Here is an 11,753-nt window from a genome sequence, read left to right as displayed (position 1 = left end):
TATGGAAACTCCATAAAGATAAGAGAAAGATAAAGGGATAGAAAGTATATTTAAAGCAATTGAACTACCCAAACATGGGGAGAGAAACAGACATCAAAGTCCATGAGGCCCAAATAGGTTGAACCTGAATATGGCTACCCAGATACACATTAGATCTAGATTTTCAAAAGCCGAATACAAAGAATTTTGAAGGAAAAGGAGAAAAGAGAGATATTACATATAAGGAAATCCCCATGAAATGATAGATACATTTTTCCAACAGGAACTTTTCAAGCTAGGAGAGAATGGGATGACATATTCAAAATGTGGAAACAAAAAACCTGTCAATCAAGAACTCTACACTCACTGAAGCAGTCCTTCAGAAATGAAAAGGGATGGGCGCCTGGGTGGCTCAGTGGGTTGGGCCGCTGCCTTCAGCTCGGGTCATGGTCTCAGGGTCCTGGGATCAAGTCCTGCATCGGGCTCTCTGCACAGCGGGGAGCCTGTTTCCTCCTCCTCCTCTCTCTCTCTCTCTCTCTCTGCCTGCCTTTCTGCCTACTTGTGATCTCTCTCTGTCAAATAAATGAATAAAATCTAAAAAAAAAAAAAAGAAAAAAAAAAGAAATGGAAAGGGGGGATAATACCTTTCTCAAACAAACCGAAGGGAGGGAATTCAACACTATAAGACCTGTCTTACAAGAAATGTTAAGTGAGTTCTTTAAGTGAAAGAAAATGATGTTAATTAACTTCATAAAAACATTAGGAGATAGTAATGGTAAACATGTAGTCAAAGTTAGAATCTACAACATGAAAATGATGTGTAATTCACTTATAACTCCAGTTTAAAACTTAGAAAAAAATAGCAAAAAAAATCCATAACAACAATAATCTGTTATTAGCTATACAACATAAGAGACACAAAAATTGTAGCATCAATAATCTAAAATGTGAGGGGAAAGAGAAGAAGAAGTGTAAAGCTTAGGGATTGTACTAAAATTAAGTCATTATTAGTTTATTATTTTTTTTTGAAATTTCATTTTAGTTTTTAATGTTAAGCAGTAATTGTTCATTTTATTAATTTTACTATATTAAATAAATGTTTTTGGAGTGTCATAACACACTGTTCCAGACACTGTTTGTATCCACTGAATTAGGAGTAGATGACCCATGTTCCAGTGACATTTCAGTCTGATAAATCCTGAATAATAAATCATTTATTAGTATGTGTAAGCTTAAATATCTCTTTTCATAAAAAAAGGGCAATATCATCTGGTTGGATGGACCTAATGAACTAATATATGTGAAAGGGTAATGTCTTGCCCTCCTCGAGAGAAGTAAGTGGTAACTGACAGGTTTTTGAATGAGTACTACTTCTCTGGGTTCCCTACTCCAAGAACAAGTATTTTGACGTAATCAATATATCTGGGATTCACTCCTTAACTTGCAACATTTTGAAGAGACAAAGGACATGAAAATAAATGCATCCCAGAATGACAAGTTGTTATTAGTTTGAAATAAGGTGCATAATTTCAGGATATTTTATGTAAGACTTGGGGTAAGCACAAAAAGAAAAACCAGTAGTAATCACACACACACACACACACACACACACACACATACACACACACACCCATGATAAAGATGTTAAGTATAGTGATACCTAAAGACATCAAAACAAAACAGAGCACAAAAAGACACTAGGTTAAGAAACAAAGAACAATGGATCTATAATACAACCAGAAAACAAATTAATAAAATAGCAATAAGTCCTTACCTACTAATTACCTTAAACATAAACAGATAATTATCCATTCAAATACATAGAACAGCTGACATTAAAAAAAAAAAGATCTAATAACATTCTTCCTAAAAGAGACTCATTTTAGCTTTAAAAACACACATGTTTTTGTGTTAAAGACTGTGTTAAAAACACACAGTCTCACAGACTGAGAATAAAGGGATGAAAAAGTGTATTTCTAGCAAATGGCAACAACCAAAAAAAAAAAAAAGTATAGGTAGCTATACTTATATAAGACAAAATAGACTTTAAAATAAAATAATAAAGAGGTACAGAAGGTTACTATATAATGATAAAAGGATCAACACATCAAGAAGATGTGACAATTATAAATATTTATGTACTCCAAATTGGAGCATCTAAATATATAAAGCAAACCATAACAGAACTAAAAAGGAAAAATAAACAGCAGTACAATAATAGTTGGGGATTTTAATACCCCACTCAACAATGGATACATCATCCAGACAGAATCAATAAAGAAACAGCAGATTGGAACAACACTGTAGAGTAAATGGACCCAAAAGACATACAAAATACTCTTAGTAGAATACACATTCTTCTCAAGTACGCATGAAACATTTCCTAGGATGACCTTAGGTTAGGCCTAACAAGTTTTAACAAATCCAAGAAAATTAAGATCCAGCAATTAACCTTTGTGACCACAGTGGCATTACACTAGATATCCATTACAAGAGGAAAACTGAAAAATTCACAATGCATGGAAATGGAAAGTCTTCTGAATGACCAATGAATCAGAGAACCAAGAATTAGTTCTTTGAAAAGATTACCAAAATTTATAAACCTTTATCTAAAATAACTTAGGGAAAAAAAGAGGAATCAAATCACTAAAATTATAAATGAGAAACTGACATACAACAGATAGCACAGAAATACAAAGGGTCTGTAAGAGTCTGCTAGGAAGAACTATACATCAACAAAATGGAAAATCTAGGAATAGAAAAATTCTTAGAAACATACAACCTACCAAGATGAATCAGGAAGCAATAGAAAATCTGAATGAATAATTGTTAGTAAGGAGATTGAATCGGTAATCAATAATCTCCCCCAAAAGAAAAACTCAGGACCAAATGGCCTCACTGGTGAATTTTACCACATATTTAAAGACGATTTAATGTTAATCTTTCTCATATTCTCAAAAAAAAAAAAAAAAGGGTAGGGAAAACTCTCAGACTCATTTTCTGAGACAAGCATTACTTTGATAACAAAGCCAGAAAAGGGTATCACCAGAAAACAATCCATAGGCCAACATCCCTCATGAATACAGATACAAAAGTCCTGCATGGAATACTAGCAAACCAAATTCAGCAGCACATAAAAGGATAATTCACCATGACCAAGTGGAATGCAAGGATGATTTAACACATGTAAATCAATCAATAGTCTATACCACATGAGTAGAAAGAAAGGAAAAAATCATATTTCTAACACACAGAAAATGTATTTGACAAAATTCAACAGTCATTCATGATAAAAACTCTCAATAATGTGGGTATAGAGGGCATATACCTTGACATAATGAAGGCCGTATATGACAAGCCCATATTTTGACAAGAGTACACCTGACGCCAAAATTTTAAGGCTTTTCCTCTAAGATTAGGAACAAGACAAGGGTGCCCATTAACCTCCCACTCCTATTAAACATAGTACTAGAAGACATAGCCAGAACAATCAGAAAAGAAAAAGAAATAAAATATGCCAATTATGGAAAGGAAGAGTAAAATTCTATTTGCAGATGACATGATTTTATGTACAGAAAATCCTGAAGACTCTACCAAAATACTACTAAATCTAATCAGCAAATTCAGTAAAGTTGTAGGATACAGAACTAACATACAAAAATTAGTAGCATTTCTATACACTAACAACAAATTATCTGAAAAAGAAATTTAAAAAAAAAGATCTCCTTTATAATAGCATCCAAACCAATGAAATACTCGGGAATATTTAGTTAAGGAGGTAAAAGACTCTACCCTTCAAACTATAAGATGTTGACAAAAAAGAAAAAGAGAGAAGATACAAATAAAGGGAAAGTTATTCTGTGTTCATAAATTGGAAGAATTAATATTGTTAAAACATCAATATTACCAAAATCCATCTATGGATTCAAAGCAATCACTATCAAGACTCCAATAGCATTTCTTACAGAAGTAAAAAAAAAAAATCTTAAAATGTATGTGGAACCATGAATAGACTCTGAATAAACAGAAATCCTGAGAAAGAACAGAGAGGCATTGCACTTTCTGATTTCAAGCTATATTATAAAGCTTATCAAAGGAATATGATATTGGCATCAAAACAGACAACAAAATGAAAAGACAACCTATGGAATGGGGAAAATGTGCAGATTATATATCTGATAAGCGATTAATATCCAAAATATATAAAGAACTCATAGAATACATAGTAAAAAATGCCAAATAATCAAACTAAAAAATTGGCAAAGGACCTGGATAGACATTTTTTCCAAAGAATATCAATGGATCACCAACAGGTATGTGACAAGTTGAAAGGTTGCTGGGTATTGCTAGTTATTAGGGAAATGCAAGTTAAAACTGTAATGAGATTCACTTGACACCCGAGGGAGTGCCATCATCCATTGACAAGAGCAATGAGACTGCTCATAATGAGGCTGTTAATGACAGTGTGGTGTTGGCATTACCACATCCCCACTGGACTTCTGATGTCTGGGAACATCTGCCAAATTAAAGGGGAGCCAAAGTTTAGTACCAGTCTCCTCTTTACCCTGTTAACAAGACTTGCTCTTCGCACACCATATTTAAGCCAAACTTTTAAACTAAGAGTTTGGTGGTGAACACTTTTCATTATGCAGATGTCGTCCTGTGTTTGCCTATGTTGCTTCAGCTTGTTCCTACAGATGAACCCAGTCACATGTGAAAAAGGGACAAACACTTGCTATAGCCCAGATTTTCAGACAGAGGAGCACGTTTTACCTCAGTCATCTGCCTGAGCAGCCTGTGGACAGCAGGAGCCAATGGCAGCCAAAGGTACCACTCTTGACCCAGTTCTCTTAGGTTATACATGAAGCGTTGATCCACAAGGGTCTAGCTCCATGTTGGTGGCAGAGTCTGAAAGGGAATCAAGCCCTCCTACCTGGGGACCAGAGCTCTAATGGCAATACCCAGGGTGCACCCCTAGCTCCCAAACATCTCTCCAAAGCCCATTACCCTGGCATTTCAGACATAATGCATGTCTTTGCTTGGGCTCACTGAGAAGCCCCTATGTGGTTGTAAAATAATGGGGTACATGTGTAAGGGCTGCAGACAGTCCTGAGTGCCCTGAATTTGGGTCTCACCAGCCTGTTTACATCACCAGACCTCACATCCTTTGAGAGCAGTTGTATTGGATATGCTGCCTGTCAGCTCCTTTGCCGTCTCTCGGTGTTATTTACAGCAGAATGCTTAGCCACAGAGGCTGGAGCTGATGGTTCTCAGGTCTGGGTGGAAGGCGTGTGCTGTAATTTCAGACGCTCTGGTTGCTAAAGCCCACAAGCCCTTCTCTGACTCCTGTGGGAACTCAGCAAACAACCTAACTCGGGTGTTAGAAATAGGATTACCCCTAACTGTCAGAAATTATGTTTGATTTCATTTTGCCCAGAACGCTCCCTCATCTGTGTGCTCTGCTTTTAGGGAAGCAAACTGGCGATGTGAAACAGGTTGTCCGGAAGAGGGAGCCCAAACCTCAAAGATGCAAAAAGATCACTGAACAGTGTAACAATGTGAGGGCATGGGAGCCCACAGTGAAGGCCTCCCACCTGCCCCTTTGTGCGGGTGCTTAGTGCTGGAAGACAGTGCTGTTGCCTGGAGGAGGCTGAAGGGCCTGCTGGCCTCCTGGGAAAGAGAGCGTAGCCGTGTTGGAAAAAGAGGTGCTGCCCTCCAAACAAGCAGGAATGCAAGCGAATCTTCCATTTAAAAAACGCAAATGCAATTTTATACAACTTATGCTTAAGTGGGTTTTTCTTGTAGGTGGGGTATGTTCACTGACAGATAATAGCTTTGGAGAAAGTTTACCTTAATTATGTTTAGAGGTTAGACTGAGTATCTTCTAACATTTTGATTTTGCATCGTTGTGTTATTACTTTTGTTCCTAGGATCCCAAGCGAGGAGTTTATGTGTGGGCCCACATAAACAGGCAGCCACATAAAGTACCATTTAAAAGATAAATTCTGATGACTAAATTGTCCAAAACAGAAGAATCCATTTTTGGAGGAAATAATCTCATAATCTAATTTTTAGTTTTGATATATCTCTTCTTTGTATTACCAAATTACAGCATGTTATCTTTCTTATAAAATAAATTTGTTCATTGTCTACTATTTGTGACTAGAAAATACACTTGTACAAAATTCAAACAGAAATAATGTGAAAGCCTGACGATTCACTGAGCTGTACCTCTGAGGCAAATAATGCATTTTATGCTAATAAAAATAATTAATAAAAAAGAATAATAATAAATGGTAGATGATACATAATCAATAAATGCATGTTCATTTTCGGTCCCCCCATGGTGATGAACTGCATGTCACAGTTACCTCGCTTTCCAAACATATATGTACACACTGTTTCAGACTACTTGCAGTCTACTTTCGGTACTTAACACCACATGCCTGTTTTATGGATTAACATAATTCAGCTATTTTACTGATGCCTACAAGATATGCTGTGGTCTGGGTATATTGCATTTATTTAATCAATTCCCACTTTATGGATATGAGGTCAGCTTCTCCGGGAAGCAGGCATATGTGTAATGAACAGAGCTTTCTCTACATTCTCTGAATTTTGCCTGGGGTTTGTGCAGGGTTTTGAGAGGATGCAGCGAATGAAGAAGGCAATCAGCAGTGGAGAATCTAGGGAGATCGAGCAGGGATTATCCTGGAGACGTTGTGGGAAGGGAAAAAGGAGATGGGAGGATCTAAAAAAATCACAGAAAATATGTTGCTCCCCAGCAAAGTTGTGTTCAGCCACTGACAAGGTGGAAATTCTACTTGGGAGGTGTGGCCATGAAACTGGGCTGTCGTCTATGCCTGTGTAGTCCTCTTTGGAAAGTTTCAATGATTCTGCAAAATGGGGCATAATTCTTGGCGTTCTCCTTACTTGTAAAAGCAAAGTTGAGGACCTTATTTTTACAGATTTTACAGGTTTTTAAAATTTTTTTGTTTTAATTCACCCATTTCAGGCCAGAGATAGCTAGCTAGAATGCACTGTAATTAAGAAAATATTCTCCACAGTAAGACTTACCAATATTTAGAGTTGCTGTATCCTAGACACTAACTAGTGTTTTTTAATCTTTAGGTAAAGTCCAAGGCCACCTCATCAGCCTACTAACTTCATTCGACCCACACACCTAGTTTGTACATATGTCCTGAACATGAAGTCCTGCCTGCCTGATCCCAGAGCCTCTGCTCTGTGACCATCGTGTCTGTGTTTAAAGTATTAGAGAAAGCTACCGTGAGAGATTTTTTAAAAATATCTTCCAGTATTTGGAAACGGTCCAGTTATACTTGAACATTTTTCTGTTGATTTGTTTTTCAGGTGTTCTGATATCCCAGAGAGGGAGGTCGTCGGCACGCTCCCATTTCACAGTGGATGGCACAGAGCAGATGAGTCAGAGAAACTGACACTGTGCCTGGCCAACAGTAGAGGTGTGAGGCTATGCTATGTGCCCTCACATGCAGTGGGCTCTGAACATCACACAGATGGTCATGTGCACCGCTACTGTCTGAACAACCTGTCCCCAAATCTCTGGAGTAAACTCTTCAACACAATGAAAGTGTGTTTCCTGCCTATATGTTAAACTGTAACCAGTTAGATGACCAAGTGACCTGATCCTCCTGGAAACTCTTTTCCAAGGGGTCACTCATGGAATCTGGTTCTTTATGTGGGAGATATATATATATATATATATATATATATATATATATATATATATATATATATATATATAATTTTTTTTTTCCCTCATTCCTAGTGGTTATCTCACATACTCAACTAACTTGTCCTGAGTGAAAATGCAGTAAGCGCAATTGCTGTCTGCTCCTGAGCCCTTCATGTCTGCCCCAAATGTTGAAAGCATTCTGTGATGTGTGACGTCTACTCCACGGATACCTCTCTTTTCATAATTTATGTTCCAAAGAATGGCTTCCACCTGGAAGACTGACAGAGGATAGTGCTGGACCTGTCGCTATTAGGGAATCCAGCGGAGTCTAAAGCTCCATGGACGTTTAGGGACTGGTTCCTGGGGGGACCAGCCGACCTGTTTTATATTTAGAGCTGGAAGACACTAGGAGTGGAGACATGGCCTGATTCCAGAGGACGTGAAGTTTGGACTAGACATCCTCAACATTCTCATGGAGCCATGCTCTAATAGCAGCACTGAGCAGGAGTTACCATGTGTCACCGGATGAGACATCATGTGCTAAAGGTAGTTGGCTGTGTCTATTTCGTGCATCAGGCCTAGCCTCAGTTTTGGTAAAATATGGCAGTGAGTGATCATTACATCTGTTATTTGGTTCTAGAAAGTCATCTGTCCTGTCACCGTTGAGAACAGAAATGCACCGATTAGAGGCTGACAAAGACAGTCTTAGGACAGCTTTTTCTTTTGTCTGATGTGTCTTCTTCAGGCTGTAGAATGAGCGTATTTGTTGGGTGCTGATGGCCACTGCTCTTCGATGGGGAGAGTGGTGACAAGAAATATCATCAGCACAACACAGGCTCATACCTTGGGTTCTGTCACAGAAGATCCCATTGGTCATTTGACGATAGTTCTGAGAGTTATTTTTAATTTTTTACTATTATTTTTATTATGTTAGTATTTAAAAATAATTCCAAAATCACAGGTGGACAGCTGTTGTCGGACATACTGTCACTGGTTGATCTGCTTGTCCGATGCTTGCGAGTCATCTCAGAGGATGATTGCCTGCTGCTCCAGATTTAATCACTGTGTGGTTTCTCATTTGACTGTGCTTGGGGGTACATGTCAGCATGTTTACTGCCTGATAGGAATCTGAGAGTTGCTCACTGTGGCTGCTGTGTCCTTGAGCCCCATTGATTCAGGGCAGAGCCGGGGCAGCCGGGGGGGCAGTCAGGAGAAGGGATCCAACGTGGCACAGGCATGGTTTTCTGGTCAATAGTTGCAGAGAATCACAGAAGAATCACAGAGAAAAATTATTTTTCTCTGGTGTCTGTCTGAAAGCGAATTTTGCAATTTTACTTCTATTATTATTTTTATGTTTTCATTTTTATTTCTATTATTTAAATTGAAGTATAATTAACATATAGTGTTATATCCATTTCAGGTGTACAATATGATTCAATACATTTCTCAGTGCCCATCAGGATAAGTGTGCTCTTGATTCCCTTTATATTACTCATTACCTATGAACTTACTGACAACCACCAGTTTGTTTTCTGTATTTGAGTCTTTTTGTTTCATTTTTTTCTTTGTTCATTTTTTGTTTCTTAAATTCCACACATGAATGAAATCATATGTATTTGTCTTTCTCTAACTGACTTATTTCCCTTAGCATTATACCCTCTAGATCTATTCATGTTGTTGCAAATGGTAAGATTTCATTCTTCTTTATGACTAATATTGATTTTATATATATCTATATATCTAGATATTTATCTCACATCTTCTTCACTTGGGTTGCTTCCTCATCTAAGCAAAGATGCTGAGACCTAACTCTTCTTTGGGTCTTCATTTCCTTATGAAAGCTTCTGTGTCATGCAAAACTTTTTATTAAATAAACTTGCATGTTCTTCTTCCTTAATCTGTCCTTGTTAGTTTAATTTTTAGACCTACCCAGAGACCCTAAGAGGGTTGACAGAAACTTTCTTCTTATATATCAGCTACTGTGCTATTATTATTAATTATATTATTACCTGAGAATGTACTTTACATTATTTAAATTTTATTACTTCAGGCTTGTTATGATTTGTAGTCCAGAATACGGTCTTTCATGTGCATTTGAGATAACTTGTGTTCTATTCTTAGAGGGCATGTTCTGTGAGCATCCATTGCTCAAGCTGATTCTAAGTGCTGTTCAGTTTACCTATATCATATTTGATTTTCTGACTTTTATTTTCCCTATCAATTCCTGAGTGAGGAATACTTAAATCTCTACCTAAAACTATGTTTTCTTACACCTTTTCTTTGAGATATATGAGTTTTGCTTATGTATTTTTTAATGGATAGTAAATTAACTCATACAATGTAAAATGATATTAAAGTGAAAAATTCAGAGGAATATAGTTCATTCACAATGTTGTACAACCAGTATCTCTGCCTAGTTCAAAAACATTTCTATCATACCAAAAAGAAATCTCATGCCTACTTTTTATTTGATAGAACAAGATCACAAGTAGGCAGAGAAGCAAGCAGAGAGGAGGAAGCAGGCTCCCTGATGAGCAGAGAGCCCAATGCAGGGCTTCATCCCAGGACCCTGAGATCATGACCTGAGCTGAAGGCAGAGGCTTTAACCCACTGAGCCACCCAGGCACCCATGAAATCTCATACCTATTAAGCATTCTCCCATCTCCCTGCTCCTAAGCCCCTAAAAACCATCATTATGTTTTCTGTCTGTCTTTACTTATTCTGGATATTTCACATAAATGGAAGTACACAATATGTAACTTTTGTGACTCATTTCTTTCACTTAGCATGATTTCAAGTTTCATTGACATTGTAGCATGTATCAGCACTTGATTACTGATCAATCTTTATTGTTACATATTTATTCTGATTTTCTATTTCTTCTTGAGTCAGTCTTGGTAGTGTGTGTTTCTAGCATTTTTTCTATTTCATCTAAGTCATCCAATGTGTTGGTGTACAGTTGTTCATAGTATTCTCTTATAATCATATTTTTATAAGTGCAGATATAATGACCCCATTTTTATTTCTCATTTTAATTATTTGACTTTTATCTCTTTTTCTTAGTCCAGCTAGAAAGGTTTGTCAATTTTGTTAATCCTTTCAAAAATCAAGTTCTGGTTTCATTAATCCTTTCTGTTTTCCATCCTGTTTTTCATTAATTCCTGCTTGTGGTGACTTTGCATGAAGTGTATTTTCCATACTTTCACTTTCAATATATTTGAATCTTTGAATATCAAGTGAATCTGTTGTAAGAAGCACATATTTAATAATTAAAAAATACACTCAGCCAATCCTTAACTTCTGATTAGTGAATTTAATCCATTTATCTTTATATTAATAAAGGACTTACTCCTGCTATTTTGTTATTTACTTCCTCTATGTCTTTTTCGTTTTCTGTACCTCATTTTCTATGACTGCTGTTTTTGGGGGTTTAATTGATTTTTCTTTTTGTAGTATGTCACATTGATTTCCTTCTCATTTCATCTTCTATATATTTTTAGATAATTTTTAGTGGTTACCACTGGAATTTCAATTAACACTACAGACATGAAATGATCTAATTTGAATTGATGCCAGGTTAGTTTCACCAGGTTAAAAAATCGCTAATCCTGTATAGCTGTCTTCTCCTTTATGTTGTTGTTTTCTAAAATTACATTTTTATACATTGTGCACTGATTAAGATAGATTTATAATCATTGTTTTATGCATTTGTCTTTTAAATATGTAGGAATTAAAATGAGGAATTGTAAACTAAAAGTACAATACTGCTAACTTTTGTATTGGCCTACATATTTACCATTACCAGAGCTATTTATTTGTATGGCCTTCAGTTACCATCTAGTGTCTTCTCACTTCAGCTTGAAGGACTCCCTTTAGCATTTCTTGTAGGGTACATAATCTCGCAACAACTCCCTCACTGTTTGCTAATGTAGGAATATTTTAACTTCTCCTTCATTTTTGAAGGATAATTTCACCAGATATAGAATTTTTTGTTTAGTTTTTCCCCTCTATTTTCTCCCACTCTTTTTTATTATCTGTGCATTTGAATGTGGGGAATTAA

This window comes from Mustela nivalis, assembly GCF_964662115.1.
Source record: "Mustela nivalis genome assembly, chromosome: 7".
Taxonomy (NCBI): domain Eukaryota; kingdom Metazoa; phylum Chordata; class Mammalia; order Carnivora; family Mustelidae; genus Mustela; species Mustela nivalis.
The sequence above is the reverse complement of the archived record's forward strand: the minus strand, read 5'-3'. Positions refer to the sequence as shown.